This window comes from Falco cherrug, chromosome Z, assembly GCF_023634085.1.
Source record: "Falco cherrug isolate bFalChe1 chromosome Z, bFalChe1.pri, whole genome shotgun sequence".
Lineage (NCBI taxonomy): Eukaryota > Metazoa > Chordata > Aves > Falconiformes > Falconidae > Falco > Falco cherrug.
Window position 1 is genome coordinate 66,021,919 of NC_073720.1, and position 18,533 is coordinate 66,040,451.

The window sequence follows — 18,533 nt, forward strand, 5'->3', positions numbered from 1 at the left end:
CAGCTAGCTTTGATTTTCCATACTACTGCACACGTGATGCCAATCATTAACAGTCTCTATTGTATTTCCCTTTCACCTCTCTTTTGAGCAGAATCATTGCCTGCTGCCACTCCTCAGACAGAATCTAATCCTGCCACTTGTTTACTTTTGTCATTCATTGTTTCAAGCTTTTCCAGTTTAATTACATCCTTTATTTATTTATTTATTTATTTATTTATTTATTTATTTATTTATTTATTTATTTTACAGATGGGCATCAGAACTGGTCACGGTATTTGAAAAGTTAAATATCATAGCCTACCACACATCTATGAACCGATAAAATGATATTAACTTACTTTCTCTATTGCTTTCCAAGTAACTGTTAACTGCATACTTGCATTTTTGTGACCTCATAAGCACAGGACTGGGATTTTTATAGAAATATTTAACAGCTAAATATCAAGGCAAGTGAAACATGAAATAAAAATTGTTTTTCATATAGATCAGTTTCCATTTATCTTCACTGAATTTCATCTGCCATTTTAATAACTGGTCATTCAGGCAAATCACATTTAATACCTTTAATAACTTAGTAAGATCAGCAAATATACCATATAACTATTGACTACTTTTCCAGGATATTCATATGTTCACATATATTGTGAGAAGCATGGATCCCAGTATATGTCCCATGGAACTTCACTTGTGACCTCTTTCTATTGTGAAACCGACCAGAAAAAAGTCACTCTTTTCTCCTATATTTTAACATTTTTTTTCTGAACGCAGGAATTTCCTGGCTAGCCAGCCACACTGTTTCTTCTGTGTTTCCTCTTAGCCAGCTGCACTGTTTCCTGCAGTGTTTGGTGACATTCATGCTGTTAAATACCTTCTAGTTTCTTTTTAAAAAAGTATTACGGTAGTTTCAACTGAGCTGACCAGTACTGACTTAATGGTCTATACTCCTCTTTCAACCTCCCTCAAATTCACTTTAAAATTGGAAACATATTTGCAATCTCACATCTCAAAAGCTATCAAAATAGTTTTAAACAATTTCACACCACAGTTCCCATTTCGACTATTTCACCCCTGAGTGCCTTTAAAAATCTTAGGCGTATGCCATCTGATCTTGGTATTTTCTTCATTTGGTTTTGTACCACCTCATACTAATAAAGTATGATTTCAGAGGAGTTCCCTCACAGAGAAAAACTCATGTATGAGAACCTACCAAACCCCTTTTACAGCAAAAGCAGAATTAAAATGTTAAGCAATTTGTGTACCTATAACTTCAAAGTGCTTCTGTTTTCCTTGATTATCTTTTGGCACTACAGACTCTCTGCCAGACTTCCTGCTGCTCCTATTCTCAAAATAGAATTTAACTCTTACATTTCTTGAAACTATTTGGGTTGACAAATCTCTTTATTTAGCTTGAAATCTGATTTGTCACAGGGGATTTCTTTTTTTTTTTTTTAATTTTTATTTAGTCTTAAGAAATTTACAGTCCTTACATTCTCTTTAAAAACGTTCAACTGTCTGAAGGATGTCTCCCTGCCCTCAGCAGCCTCTGGTACACTGCCTCTTAGCCATGTGGGTTCTCTTTTCCTCTTTCTCTAGTCTTTCTGGGTAAGCAGCATGTATTTTCTCTCTGCCTTCAGTACAATATCTTAAATAGCTTCTGTGCCATCTGCCATGACTTAACTCTCCTAGTGATTCCTTCCAGATTCTTCCTTACAGGGGTCCTTGTTTATAATTGCCCCTTCTGAAATTGAGCACAACTGTGGGGAGATTTCTTGGCTTCTGCAGCCCTGGAAGTGCATTGAAATCTGGAGAGATATTAAGCTGAAATATTTTGAACCATATGCACCTGGCTTTTGCTTCTTTTCTCATCGGATCTTCAGCTATCCCATCTGAAAATCAGTAATTTAGTCTCATCAGCCCTCTAAGGAAACATACCGTGATGTATGTGTCACTCTGTTCAATCTAACTTTCTCTGTAAAACTCACTTTTGTCTTTCCAACTCCATCCCAGTTTTCCCCCAGTAAGTGTATCATCTCAAACCACACGCTCAACTCCACCCATTACCTTTTCCTCACTCTTTAGCCAGACCGTTGTGATCTCAATTTGTGTCAACCCTTCTTTACAGTCTCCTGTATTCACAAGATCTCCTTGGTTCCTCTTAAGAATTAACCCTCTTTTTATGCTGTTTTTGCAGTTATATGTGAAAATATTCCATTTCATCTGATCCATTAACCAGGGAAGGTCACTGCAAAAATCATAGTCTGCTGTACCAATGCTGTTGAACATCCACTGTGAATGCTTGTTGATTAAATCAGTCTTAAACCCACGATCGGCTAACAGTACTTAAAATCAGTCAACGTAAACTGACCTTTCCCTCACGGCTACCCCATCATTTATCATAGAATCATAGAATAGTTTCTGTTGGAATGGACCTTTAAGGGTCAGCGAGTCCACCCCCCACTATAAACAGAGACATCTGCAAATAGATCAGGTTGATCAAAGCCCCATACAACCTGAACATAAATGTTTCTAGGGATGGAGCATCTATCACCTCTCTGGGAAACCCGTTCCAGCGTTTCACCACCCTCATTGTGAAAAATTTCATCCTTATATCAAGTCTGAATCTACCCTCCTGTACTTTAAAGCCATTACCCCTTGTCCTGTTGCTACAGGCCCCACTAAAAAGTCTGTCCCCATCCTCCTTATAAGCCCCCTTTAAGTATTGAAAGGCTGCAGTAAGGGCTCCCAAGAGCCTGCTCTTCTCCAGGCTGAACCACAACTCTCTCTGCCTTTTGACATAGGAGAGCAGTCCCATCCTTCTGACCATTTTTGTGGCCCTCCTCTGGACCTGATCCAACAGTTCCACACCTTTCCTGTCCTGAGGACTCCAGAGCTGGATGTAGTACTCCAGGTGGGGTAAAGGGGCAGAATCACTTCCCTTGACCACTGACCACAGTTCTTTTGATGCAGCCCAGGATACAGGTTCATGTCCTGCTTTTCATCCACCAGTATGTCCAAGTCCTTCTCCACAGGGCTACTCTAAATCCTTTCACTCCCCCAGCCTGTAGCAATACCTTGTGCAGGACCCTACATGTGGCCTTGACAAATCTCTTGAGATTGTTCAGGTCCCTCTGGATGGCACTCTGTCCCTCAGGTGTGTCAACTTCACCACTCAGCTTGGTGTCTTCTGCAAACTTGCTGGGGGTGCACTCAGTCCCACTCTCTACATCATTGATGAAGATATCAAGCAGCACTGGTCCCAGCACAGACCTCTGAGGGACACCACTTGTCAACTACCTCCAGCTGAATGTCAGGCTGTTGACTACTACTCTCTGGATGTGACCATCCAGCCAATTCCTTATCCACTGAATAGTCTATCCATCTAATCTATACCTCTCCAATTTAGAGGAAAAGACTTTGGGAGGGACACCATATCAAAGGTCTTACAAAAGTCCAGACAGACAATAGCCACAGGTCCACTGATTTAGTCACTCCACCACAGAAGGCCACTAGGTTGGCCAGGCAAGACGTGCCCTTGCTAAGGTATGCTGGCTGTCTCAAATCACCTTTCTGTCCTTCATGTGCCTTAGTATAGCTTCTAGGAGGATCTGTTTCATGGTCTTCCCAGGCACAGAGGTGAGGCTGACAGGCTCATAGTTTCCAGGGTCTTCCTGGGATTTAGATCATGTTAAGCCTACAGTTTCTTTCCCAACATCCTTTACATGCTTTAATTTTTTGCCCTAGAAGCTCCTGTCTCCTCTCCCTCACTCACAGACACCTGGAGGGTCCATGTCCCCTGATGACCCCTCACTGCTGGCTAGCAGATGGCTCTGATACTGGATGATACATGCTACCTCACAGTTGGCAGGCACATTCCTGTACACCTGTCTCCTTATGGGCTCTGGTTCTGCCCAATGCCTGAGTAACAGCCTCCCATCTTCAGCAGGAGCCCCAGGGTAGGGCCATGGTTGCCATCCTCCCATCTCTCCCCAGGCAACACCCTTCCACACCAAAACATGGTTATCTTGAAGACATCTTGTGGACTTTATTTACATCATTGGAGAGCCTTGCTACAGACCAAGCACATAAAAAGGATCTGTCACTTGGGGATATTCATGCCATGTTACACTTGGGGTGATTATCAGGAGAGGGACAATTCTATCACATCCTGGTGATGAGAAGATTTTTGCAATCTTTTGCAAAATAGCTATTTCATATATCTGTGTTCTTCTCATGAATGATGGTGGTCCTTGTCTTTAAAAAAAATTAAGTGCTGAAAGTACGTCTTGTAGACACATCCAGAACTGCCACCTTTTTGTTTTGCACACTTCATCATTTCAAGCGTATTGCTTGCTTCAGATTGCTTTTCAGGTGCCAGATAATGAAACACTGCACTATTCTAGAACCACTTGTGGGGGTATTTCTTATATATGCAACATCCACAGATCTACAATAGGACCCATCAGTCACCACTATGTCATCTTAGTTTAAAAAGTTCTGCTGACCTTGTCAAGATATTTAGCATAAGACATGAAAAAACTCACAAAATTTTTGTTGTTTAATGAGATAATCTAATTGTCTCCTCTGGTTTTAAACTTTATGAAAACATATTTCAGTGCTAATTATTCGCCAAAAAGTTCTCAAGATTCCAGTAGCTTTATAATCTGTGTTGAAGTGTTATGTCAGAGGAATATCTGCATAGTGTACAGACATCAGCTCAATTTATATCACAATATTGAATACTTACCTAAGGATTTAATTATTTAAATCTACAAAACCCAAGAAATTTAGATTTACCCCACTGTCACTGGCAGTAGAATAAGACATGATATATGTGTGTGCACATGCACTGAAATTTACTTTCCAGCATGAAACCCCAGCTAATACAGAGCTGTAAACAACAGCATGTGATTGATGAGAACCATGATTTGCAGTGTCCTCTTCCAACTACATTTGTCATTTAAATTAGGCCTAGTATCTGTTTATTATTTTTACATTACACATTGTGTAAAACCACTCCTGGGAGCAGATCATTATTTTTCATTTCCACTGTATTTTTCTGAAGAAAATTGTGCTTTGTTTCAGGTGTTTTTTGTACAAGAAAAATTTCACACATAAGTTGATCTGGAACTCAGCATAGCAGAAAAGTATTTGCAAGTAGTAACAAATTATTTCACCAGATTTTTATTGGGCAATTTTCAAATATAGATGAATGCATTCTGTTCACAAAAATAAGAGCTTTTCCAAATATTATTATTAGATAATAATGGAAGTGCTCAAACGATCACTGAAACTTTCTTATTGTTTTGATAATGTTGTTCCTTCAAACAACTCTGAATGCTAATCTCAAAGAGTAAGCTCTCTAATATTAAAATACAGGTTATCCAAAGAGGGAGCAAAACCAAGCCCATGCAAGTTGTGTGTCCAAATATGTTATTCTAATGACAGCAAAATGAAATCACAGTTAAAAGACTGTAAGCCAACCATAAGCTAAAATGTGTGGGAACAAAACCACAGCCATCATTCTTTAACAAATACAAAGCTTTCATTAATCCACCAATGGAAATTGATCACTTACTTTTTTTAGAAAGAGTCAAACCAGAAGATGATCCCAAGGTTTGCCAAATGAGAGAATTTAACATTCACTTAGTTATTTAATTTTGTAATTTCCTGACAAACTGTAAATGCTATTCATGGCTTCAGAGTCACAAGCAAAGACAGAGCTCAGGTCTTTCTCCAAAAAATACAGTAACATGAGCATCTTTTGCAGTAACAGGACTTGTGGCACTTACTTCAGCAGAGCTGGCATTTCATTCATCAGCAGGTAAAGGTGTGCATGTGTGCACACACACACAAACACACACGCATAGACCAGTTAGTACATTAGAGCAGAGCAACACGTTTTAAGGTATCTGCCCTTTACAAAGTTAACCTACAGATTAAAAAAAGGCTTGGATTTTCCATTTTTTGTTGTTGAAATATCATTCTTCTGTTAGTGAGCACTTAATAGATTCCATAAAGCAATGAAAATCAAGAAAAAATACTCAGCTAAATCAGATACATGGGACTGGATTTAAGATGAATGTTTTAAGTGAACTGGGAATCACATGCTTTACTTTTAGAATTACACACAGGCTAATGGACTAAGAAAAAAGGAAAAAATATATTTTTATTCAAAACAGCTCTAGCATTGAAATGTTCAATAACTCGATAACAAAACACTGCAGCAGATGGATAACAACTGTTCTTAACTAAACTGTAGATTGTTCTAAGGAACTTCTTATTCTCTATCTTCTCAAATTGTTTGTGATCAAATAGTATCAACTTCATGGCCCTTTCAGTATGCTAAAACAAAACAAAACAACAAACAAAATTCCATAATAGACATACACACACCAAAAAAAACCCAACCCCAAACCCCAAAAAACTAAACTAGTTTTTGAGTAAAATGAGACAGCTGAAAAAAGGTCTCTGGATAATTTGGGAAACCACCATTTTTAGACTACATTCCTTTCACTCTTAAACATCTAAATCCTCACTTGCTAAAACTCACTGGTAATAAAAAATCTGTTCCATTATATATTTAGACTTCTTCGTGTGGATATTAAAATAAACTATGTTCTGAAATTAAGAGTTAAAATACCTCCTCTTGTTTTCCATACATATTTGCCTGTATAAATATACTTCATGATTTTACAAATTACAGTATTTATATTAAAGCTTTTGGTCAGCAAATCATTACAGCTTAACACGAACAAACAGTTCCTGTGTTTTGGTTCTGTCTTTAAATCTTTTTCAGAGATAATGAAAACCAGCCAAAATGAGTGACTGCAAATAATATAAACAACACATTTATTTAGAAAAATAAACTGAAAATGCTGATTTTTTGTTAGATATCTCCATGAAGTATAGACAAATGGCTAGAAAAATTGTATGTCAAATACATATTACAAATGACTTCTTCAACGGTAACTGGGACTATAACATAAATGTTCAATAGGAACATTTTTTGATGTATAATTCAATAGACTAAACTTCTTGGCTGCTAATATGTTAAAAAATGGATGCTATTAAAAAAGATTATATCCCCTTTTTAAACACACCTTATCATGTTGATGCTTTTTCATATATATACATATATGTATATGTATGTATATGTATGTATTTATTTAAACCTTAGAAAAGACCATAGTCCTTTCTGTGAAGAGATCCCCATAGTGAAAGAAAGCGCAAATGTTTTTCTTCAGTTCTAACTTTTTAATTCCTTTTGGAGCCCCAGTAAAATATAGCTTGTTGTGGTCAAAAATCTCCTGGGGCCATCTGTGTGCAAATGGTGGCGCACATCATTACCCTGAATGGAAGCGACAGTGCAAATACTAGAAGTGCATTGAGATGCAATCTCTAACAGCTGAATTTCTTCAAAGTTGGGTGGAGGACAAGAGACAGCATCCTTTTAAGCAATTTAACATCACCGATGCCCTGTTCCTGTATGGCTTTGAATATGTACAAGAGATGAGAGGTCTTCTTTCCCCACAAACAGTAACATTCCTCTGTTACAGTAAATGCATTCATTTTCTGCTATCACATAAGTGCTTCATTTCTCCTTTTGGCTACATATTGAAATATTTTTGGATGCTGGCTGGACCCATGAAAAACTCATTGTTTGTTACTCTGGTTGGTCAGCACAGAACTCAAGTGTCAGGCTTGGAGACAGCAGTTTCTGCAATGGGGCAAGACATTTAGTCCTTCTTATTCTTATTTCCCACTAAATGGAATTTAAGGCTGTGGCTTTTGCGAGGACTCAGCGTGTAGCTGTCAGATCTGAGAAAGTTGATTCAATGCAGATTACACTTGTGATTGTGCTCTGACTTGAAGGGTTTTTCCATTCTCCACTGAGGGTCAGGCTCCTGGTTACTTCTCAGATCTGGCCTGCAAGAAGTCACAATGACGAATCTGATATGCAAGAATTTAACTGACGTGCCTCCAGATATAGATATTCCTTCAAGCCTGAAGTTGCTGTTAAAAAGAAAAGAAGACAAGGACAAAGTTATGAAAACGTTACTTTTAAGTGGACAACGATAATAGTAAACAAAATTTTGAATGATTTTTCATGTAAGCAAGAGTTTGAAGAGTTACGGTGTTTTGAAACTTGACCCTTTACAGCTGTATTTTATTATTACTAAGTGTCTTGGCTTTCTGCTGGGGTAAATGGGTTTCACTTCAACGGTGTCTTTGGAATCACATTATATTACACCATCTCAGAAACTGATTGCCACTATCCTAGGTCTTGGAGTATATGGGGATCTTGTAATCACGAATTTTAAAATATTTTTTTTTTAATTATTTTTTCTACGAAGATTACCTTTAATTACCTAACATAACAATTCAGTTTAACAATATGCCTTAGGGCATGAAATGAAAGGAGATCTTAATAAAAAGCTGTATATTACGCATTTGAAAAAACTGTCTAAGAATTCAAGTCTAATCTAACTTGAGAATCTGTATTCTAATCTCTGTTCTCAAAATAAATAGAAAGTGATTTCAGCAGAATTTTCTCATCTGATGCGCAAGTTTCCTCATCACCAAAATACTATATAAAATTCTGATTTGGGTCTTTCACATTCCCCTTTGTGAAACTGCTTTAATTTATACAAAACAATAAAACAGCCCTATAATCAGGAAAGAAAGTAATGCTCCAATCTAGTGCTAAGGCTCACTGATTCACTAAATTTCCTAACTTTATTTATTAGACAAGATAAAGCAGCATCAAAAAGAGAGACCTTGAGATACTGACCTGTTGGTAGCTAGGGCACTAACCTGGTTCAAATAATTAAATTAACACCTTCTGAGGAAAAGAATGAGAATTTCCTTTTTCAATGTTGGTGACTTACACCCAGAGTTACATACTGCAAGAAGGAATAAAATTACTCCCTTGCCATCAGTTTTATGAATCTAGCCTTTCACTCACATTTCCTCTTATTTCATATTGACTGGACTACTTCAATTTGATAGAGATTGTCAAGAGGTAAGACAGAACTTCACTTTAGCAGGGGAAAAAAAGAATCCGAAGTTGGTTTGCTGTAAACCCTTTGTATTTTTTTTCCCCACCAGTAAAACAAAATTTCTATTATTAAGGGAAATTTAATTAACATTCAGGATTGTAACAGTGGCACAAAAGTCTAGCAAAGACGGTATAATAAATTTATGATAAAATTGGCCTGGAAGGAAGTTTTTTTCCTAGTCAACTATTTAGGGTTTGGCTCACATTATTAATAAGAAAGATGAAAATTGTAAACATCTGTTACCAACTTATTTTTTAACTGAGGACGGTATTCATAACAATAGAAACACACAGGCCTTTTTCAGCTGTCACACTTTCTGGCTTCAATTACATTTGGGCTAGTGATTCATGTACGTCAAGACCTCATAAAAATCACCAAAAAAAGACAGTATTGCCCTTGAAGTCAGCTTTATGCTTATGAAACAAGATGAATACAGTAGAACAAATATATATGTAATAATAACAATAATAGCAATAATAACACCAAATAATAACAAATAATAACTGCAATAACAACAACAAACAATTAAGCAATAATAATAATAATAACAACAACAATAATAATAATTATACTAAAAATGATAGGAAATAATACAAGTAATATTTGTACTTTGTCAGGAAACAGTTGTTCTTCAAACTTATTCTGAATACAGTACAATAAAATACTAAGCAGCTGTAGGCATGAAAAGTAATGTAACTTTTTTCTTTTCCTCTGGGTTGCAATTCATAAACATATTCAATATTATGCTCACAAAACCAGTAAGTGGTATATCAGGTATAGCTGGATTCTTTTAGCATCTCTAATTCGGTTGTCAGCCCACACAGTTTGATTCATTCCCAGTTATGCAATCACATGACATCCACCTTCATTTCATCAACATTCCACCAATGAAAAGCCCACTTTTGTTTCTTTATGATATCTCAACTAAAAAGCACAAACTGCACCATTGTGAAAAATGTGACACATCTCTCACATTAATAATTTGTTCAAATTAGAAGATTATGGTTAAGCTTGCTCAGTGAAAAATTCAAAAGGTGGCAATGCCTGCATTAAAAACAGAAGCAGCAGTTCCTCTTACCATTTTAAAAAATATATATTTATAATTACAAATCATTACTGTACACATGAAGTGAGGCACTGAGGGAAAACAGGCCAGTCACTGAAAAAACCCCTGTATCTACTAATTACAGATCCCTATCCTGAACTGCCTAGTTCCTATTTCCCTAGTTTTTACTACTTTGACAGAGAAGCTTTACCTTCAGATCAGTACAATTAATTCATCACTATAAAATCCCTTCATTACACCATACCTTGTCAATATCCTCAGAGTGAAAAAAAGCTGACTTTACTAGGGAGCTAAAGTTCAGACAGTTTACAGGAGACCATCTTGTTCATTCACATCCCTTCTCCTCCCTGTCATTACTGCAGCAGCATCTTTGCATCATTCTCTTCCTTCCACAGCATCAGTATTTAGTTCCAAAAAGCAGAGACGCAGAGAAACCAATGCTTTTGTTTCCCCATTCAAAATCAGATAACTATGCCTCTATAATAAAAAAATGAATGTTCTCTGTCAGTATTACCTGAAAAATACATACAGGGAAACCACAGACTGTTTCCTTCAATTTGTCACAGCTCTCTTAAGAACTGCAAGTGAGTCCAGTTAAATCTACCATGCAACCCTTCTCCTCATCATGGCCACGACCCCAGTGTCATTGCACAGACTGTTATGCAGAACACTGTGGCTGGAAATTATTAAGGGAAAGGCTACCAAAGGGAACCACTGTTTCACCCCAGGCCTATGGGATGGCTATGCATGTGCTGCCTAGCATAAACTGAATAGTGATTTACAGGTTTGGTACAAAACAGGGAAATGACAGAAGAGGACATTTACGCAGGCTGAATAAGCAATAAATTTTGATTTAAAGACACTTAGATACAGAGATACTCAGGTTCCACTTATAGTATTTAAAGAAAAAATGCAGTTTGATTCTATAGTGGCATGATAGAAGGACATCAAGCGCATTATACAGAAGATGTTTATCAACTTTGAACTGATGAGTGTAGTGGTGACTGCCAATGACCACAGAAAAGGATGCTTTAAATGTAACTATCTATGCTGGGTCTACTGCCTTTTATCAAGAAAAAGGAGACAACAACTAGGAAATGCACTTCACATTAAATTGAGAGAGATTTACCTAACTAATACTAAGCTATATAATTTCCACATCATTTTAAGAGTTTGATAAAAGCACCTGAAAGACTAGTCTAATTAAAATCCCCATTATTTGGGCTATTTTAGCACAAACAGCATAATTTGGACATATATTACCTGTATTAAATACACTTGCAGTCAGAGCACATGCCAAGCTATTAGTTGTACTCATGTATTTAAGAGTGTAACAAATGTCCCTACAAAAAAAAAAAAAATCACATAGTAATAAATCCTTATAAACATAGTGCACAGATTTTCCAGGTATCGTCTAAATAGTAATGACATCTGTTTAAGTTACTCAGACCTGAAAGATACAGAAATATTAGATTCAGATAGAGACTATTTTACCTTTATTACCTTAGGTTTTTTTAATCCTTTCAGATGAGATGTATTACTATGCTAGTTCCTTCAACAGACAAAATTACTAAAAGGGAAGGAAATGCTTCTTAGAGGTTATTTTTGCTTGTTTCTATTGTCCAAGAAATCCCCATCATGACCTTTGGGTTTGTTTTGGGTTTTTTGGTAGTGTTTTGTGGGTTTGTTTTTGGGGGTTTTTTGGTATAAATGTAAATAACAGATTTTTGAATCTTCATTCAGAGCCAGAATATTTCAGATAAAATTTTATGTGTTGTTTGATTGAAGGAATTACACTGAATGCAAACCCCAATGTTCTTACCAAGCATTTTATTTCTCCATCAACATTTTAACTACATAAGCCAATGTTAGCATTTTTGTGTCCTGTGACACAGCAATGTTGAGACATCTTTCTCTGTTAAAACTAAAACAACCAAATATAAATAATACAGAATGTTAACAAATGCACCACCATTCTTTGTAATTCTTCCTATTTTTTCTTATTTTTATTTACTTTTTTACTTTTACTTACTTATGTGTGATTGTTTAATCCTAGTGTTTCAGTGTGTAAATATTTCTTTTGCCAATGAGCAAACAAGAATTCCCAGTTGCTTATTGGAAGTTTTTCTTTTTCTTGCAAAGCTTTGAAAAAGATTGTAAATAGCAGGAAAATCAGAGTGTCTAAATTTATACATCTTCAAATATGGTGACAACAGGCATTGGCTTCTATAGTATTACTCTTACCTTGCTAACCTCTCCTAACAACACTTCCCTAATTTTCATTATCAAGTCCCATGTTGTTCGAGCTTTGGTATCTCTAGAGACTTCACAAAAACAAGTTCTATATCTAGTTCCATAAAGATAATCCCAAATAGAAATATGAAAATTATGTCAAGAGAGTGTATTATGGCAGCATTTATTAAATATACTTTTCCAACTGATCTCATACTGCTTAAATAATATATTTGTAGAAGTTCACTGTCTTCGTGTGTTCGCACAACAAAATGAAGCCCATCAGAATATGGCTCTGAGAGCTACTCTAGAACAAATTTTTTATAATGAAAAATTAATGGTAACAGAACCCTGTGCAATGAATGTCAGCAGCATCATGCATGTCAATATATGAAACTTCTAAAATTTTCTGTTTGTTACATATGAACTGCTCGCAAAATGGCTGTGGTGCTTGTCTCAGTAATGTCCCAAACAGTTCAGATTTGAGAGAAGCAATATGTTGGATGGACAATATGAAAAAAAGTCTTTTTTGTTGATACCACTAGTTTCCAACACAGCTGAAATCTAGGCAAGCAAAGTTACCAAGTTCCGACACCATGGAAGTCAATAGGCTACATTAGGGGTTGCCACAGTGAAAACCAAAAATGTCAAAACTCCGACTAAAACATGATAGAAGGGGAAAGAATGGCACTGGAAAAAATTCTGGTGATGTATCCCAGGAAAATCTGGCAGCCTTGTTCACTAGTCAAAGGCACCTTGTCTGCTAAGATAAGTATACATAAATTTAACTAGAGAAGCAAGATCTTCCTTGCCATGTACAGAAAGGATATATAAATGAGCGTTTTTAAAATTCATCAGGCATATTTTTGGCTGAGACAATACAATTCTGTTCACCATTTTGAACCTTAAGAAGACTTTTTATCAGGTTCTTTTTTCTTGACATGACTTTCTTTTTACTTCCCTTTTTGTCCACCCATTCCTTAGATGCTGGAAAACTGTTTTGGATGTCTTAAAGTATGTCTTAAGATAGAATTGATTATGCCAAGTGTAAATACATTCCTAGGAAGCCCATTTCTTTTTTTCATTAGTTTTTGGATATGTTTTGATACATCTTTCATGAGAAAAGTACTGACGAAGTATTTCTGGCAGGTTGTTTTTTCTTCATTTTCTCTCTGGGGTACGTGTTTACTAGCTCCAAGAAAAGCCATGTTTTCAAAAAAACTAGCTTTGGATGACATTTTTCTTGTATTTGACTAACATGCACAGAAAAAACAATAAATGATCAAGAAGAGGAAATGTGCTTTTTTTTGTGTGCTAGAGTATGATATAAAATTCAAGCTATCTTTCATTCCAAAGGAATATGGCATGTGTCTTCCTAATTTTCATTTACAGTGAGGCTTCTGATGTAGAGTTGCTTGAAAAGCTAGGCCAAGTATATTTAAAAGACTGCTTATCAATGGCTGTAATAGAATATATATATATGTAAATATGCATTACTTATATCTCTTATGTATGTGTATACATATAGTGTACATATATCTATTCATTCCCTCTTTCTTCTACTGAGCTGGATTAGCTACAGGACAGATCTTGGACGATACCCACAAAGCTGCAGCCAGTTAGCCATTTGCAAAATCACATCCAAAGCCACTGTTACAAGGGGCCACTGCAGCTGCACCAACAGCCATAGCTGAGCATCGAGTGTGAAAACTGGATCTGTCTACACAGAAGTAGTAGTCACACTTCAGCTTAGTTACTTATATCCTTAGAAGAGATATGCTAGTGATACTATGGAAATGAATTTTATGTACTGACAGCCACTCTGGTGATTGTTCCTGAACAGTGGATATGAATTGTTTAGCTATAAGGTCTTTCGATACAGAAAGTATTTGCGTATTACTTTATGACAGATTACAGAAATATTTTATACCAAGTGTTCAGTGGACAATAACTAAACTATACAGCTAGCCTTGCATATGAGACATTTAACTATATAGAAGGAAATCTCTGTCCACTTTCTGCTTTGGCTGCAGATTTCCTTTCCAATCCATGTTATACTTTTAATCGACATGTCACAAGTTTACAGCGTTTTATTTAATTCTGTCGCTTTCACTCTCAACAGATTTCTGCTACATCTTTTCAGAATGTGAATACCCTGAAACACCGAACCTACAATAACAAACACTAAACCAAGAGTTTTGGTGCTTGTTGAGGGCTCTCTATACTCTTGAAACAACAGAAACAAACAAACCACACATTGCTAGTGGCAAGCAAAATCCTGTTTCTTGCAGTATCCTTTAGCTGATTATCAGAGGGGTAGGAATGCATGGCTAGCTAAACCTGAGGCATACTGCTGCTTCCCCATGTTAAGGGTCTGTATCTGAGATATGCAAAGATCTTCTGGATCTTCTACAGTGATCCAGAAAACTATATGGTCCAGGGAACTCACCTATTCATTCTCACTGCATTTTTAGGGTTTGAAAGTAGGTTTTTAAATATAAAAACTAGACAGTATCTGATATTCTTTTAGTCTTTCTGCCTTTATTTTTGCCCTCATTTTCTTGCTGAGTCAAAGCAAACTTCATTAATTAGCTTGAATGCACACAGATGTCAAATGGAGGTAGAGCAAAGATTAGGAAAAGAAAGATGCAAGACAGCCAAGTCCCTAACAGAAATAATTTTCTGTTTCTAATAATTAGTGAAAAAATAGCTAGTAACACACCTGGGGAGTTGGTTATAAAGTTTATCTATCTAGCTTAACACAGGAAATGCTATAGCAAGCAAATAATGACACAAAAATACTAACAATGAAGCAGCTTTGCATTTGCAATGAGTTGCCAAAGAATGTTGCATCCAGTACCTAGTGCTGGCAAGTTCCCTGTGAATGCCATACCTATTACTCACTGCTTAATCTAAGAACCTTGTTATTAGTGCCTTCTTACGGTCTAGTTCTTGGCAGCAAGTAAAAGAGATGGAAGGCCTGATAGGTTAGAAAACACACCACCACCCCATACTCCATATGTGTCAGTGTTTTTTCTGTAAAAATTCAGATTTCCTGTGGTTTACTTTTAAATCAGTCTATTCCTGAAGCTATGTAACAGAAAACAGGATGATAATACAAATCCCTGTGAACCTACACTCACTGAATAAAAATAATTTCTTTCAGCATATGGCATAATCTACATGCCATAGGAAAAAACCTTTCAGGAGTCATTGAAAGGGACATTAGTCTCAGGACAAGTGAAAAGTTCACACAGAACAGTTAAATGCTTTAAAGGACTTGCATCCACTATTATTATAGAAATGTTTATGCTTCAATTTTTAGAGGGTTTTGTATAATTACATGTCTTAAAGCGACATGTGAATGGTTTGAAAATCATTCTCCCCAGAGTATATCTTCCAGTTGACAGGTGTAACCTTTTCTTTCTGCCTGGAGCTAGGAAAGATGGATGATAAGTGAGCTGGAAGCCCTCCACTTGCTTATTAAAAAAAAACCAAAACAACAGTGTATGAGTGAAAGAAGCCACGTAGGAGACACTGTAACTATGGTTTTGTTTGTTTGTTTGTTTGTTTGTTTTTTGACATTTACTGGTCTTTCATCTATTTAAAATTACTCAAGCAAGCCAGCAGCCTTGTAGGATTAGGCCTACTTTGCAAAGCCAAAAGGACGTAAAGGACATGAGAAAATATCTGTAAATACTTTGGTGCAGCCTTTCTGCAGTTTGCCTGTTGAGGGATGAAATAATTTATGATTCTAGCTGACAACATGCTGATTGTTAACAAATGCTTTACAGGATTTACTTCTTCCTTTATCATTTGGCACAAATATTTTGCCACACAAGAAACAAAATCAATTTCCCTGCCAGTAGAGATTACTGAAGCTACATTTTCCTGTTCTCTATAAACATGCCAACGTGACTAAAGGCTTGGAATGATTCACTACTATTCTGATTAGTCAACATACTCAAATTCAATTTGTTTCTTTACAAAAGAAGAGGGTTTTCTGTGATGCTTCTGGACACCAGGAGGTTCTGTCTGCGTAGCTAGGAATTTTTAGCTGCTACAAATGATTGAGTAGCTCACAGCTGAATCCTGGGCAGAAGCCTACAAGTGCAAGAGGGGCCCTGAGGCCATGCAGCAATGGAAGAGTGTTTACTACAAGTCTCCACACTTCAGCAGCCCACTGGGAGACTTCCTCATCACCAACTGCAGTCCTTTTCCATAACAATGCACAATAGAAAGGGCTGCATCTAGACTTCAGACTTCATGCACTGCGAAAGAAAAATACTGGAACTTCTACACATTCATTTACCAAGACTTAACTAGCTACTTTCCTGAGCTCTAATGAAATCATGGTATCAGGAAGAAATTGAATGGAAACAGCAAAAAGTATTCTAAAAATGTAACTGAATATATTCTTAGAAAGGAAGGTGAAAAAAAATCCCTATAGCTAAGCATCAGTAAATTACCTAGCATCTTCATATGCCTTGTACTTTCAGCAACAATATGCATGAAAGAGAACAACCTGACATGGCATTTACATTTAAGATGTATGAAAGAATCTCCTTATGAAAAGCACAATGTATTTTTTTCTGGGAATGTTCAAATGTTATTAATGTAAACCTTGGTAAAGAGCCCTGATTTGTGAAGTAGTACATTACCAGAATGTACTTGCATTCTAGATTATAAAAATGGATACAAAAAGCTAAAACTCTTGCAAATATAAAATGGTTCAGTGCAAACTTTCATTTTAAATGACGTCAGCTTCTGTTTCAACAGCTTCAAATACCTCTGCATAGAACAAGAGATGTTCCTGTGCATCCTCTCTCAAAACCTACTTATGCGCTACTGAAACTTATCTGCCGCTCCAAACATAAGCCACACGCAACTGATGTTTAAAAGGCAGAAATATTACTATTGATCTTTTCCATAGGCATTCAGAATGATGCCTTTTAATTTATTTTCAGTAATCCTAAAAATGAGCTTCCAGAATTCTGCTATTTTGGTGTGACATAACACTGTATTTGAAACAAACATATTATTTTGAGATATCTCTGGAAAAAGGCAAAGAAAACAAAGATCAACATTTCAGCTTCTCATCTTACAGATCTGCCATGGGTCACTTTACTTCTGTAGCCTGTGTAACCATTTTAAGCTGAATGCTAAGAAGTCTAGACCTGAATGAGATTATTTTTTGACAAATTTAGACATCATGTTTTTCTCCTTCCAGCTCTAACAAAGTATAATGTTATATACAGCTGGATGGGACAGTCAAACACAAGCTCAGCAACAAATCTTACCTCAACTTAGCCTTTATGGATAACCTTACCTCTCTGTTAGCACAGGCATCCCTATCAAAATCTACACATGTGAAAAATGTAGTAAAGAACTACTTCAAGTGCACAGGGAGCAGCATGTGGTGAGCTCCAGCAGGAAGAGGGGATGATTACACAGGCAACAGTTTATCCCAGTTTCAGGCCTCTTTCCTTTTTATAAGAAAAATTCAAAGCCATAAAACATCTCTACCTTAGCCCTTTCATAATGTCCATAAAATATGCTGAAAAGCTTGGCTCACCATGAACACAAAATCCGTCGTTGTTTTTTCTTGGTTTTGGGGGGTTTTTTTGGTTGGTATATTTGTTTTTTTCCCAGTACTAACATTTGCAAAACTCCAAACCTTTGTCAATGTGGAGTAGCTTGCTGACTGAAAATCACTGGCCATCCCTGCTTCAACACAAGCATCCATGCTCATCTGGCTTTGGAGTGATTTGTTTAACAAAAAAGATATTCAGGCCAACAAAAGCAGCTCAGAATTAAAATACAACCAATTAGAAGTCTCCTGTTAATGCTATTCAGGAAAAGGTTACTAGCAAAATGTGCAATCCAGTGCTTTGCACAGTCCTCAAATATAGTGTTTGTCTGGCCAATAAAATACCACAAAGTATTGGGCCAGCAATTTTGTGAGCTGTTCGCCAAAGAGGTTAGTCATTTTGACAGTCTGCCTTGAAACTGAAAACAAGAATAAAAACACAGAATCTATTTATCTAAATCCATTAGTCAGATATATAAGAAAGCCTGATGCAAAATCCTGATTCCAATCAGAACAGCGGCACATCCTCTGGACCTGTGGACTGGAATTATGTTTGAAGTGCTGAATCTACTGTGTGCCTGCTGAG

At 36.5% G+C, this 18,533-nt stretch overlaps 1 protein-coding gene across 1 annotated transcript in view; it reads right to left on the reverse strand.

Annotated features, from left to right (window-relative positions):
• Positions 1-6,141: 6,141 nt before the first annotated feature.
• The window catches only part of PRR16 (proline rich 16), a 165,144-nt gene continuing 152,752 nt past the window's right edge, over positions 6,142-18,533 (reverse strand). The window contains 1 exon segment of the mRNA XM_005432951.4: positions 6,142-8,013. The gene's annotated coding sequence lies outside the window, so the exon portion shown is untranslated.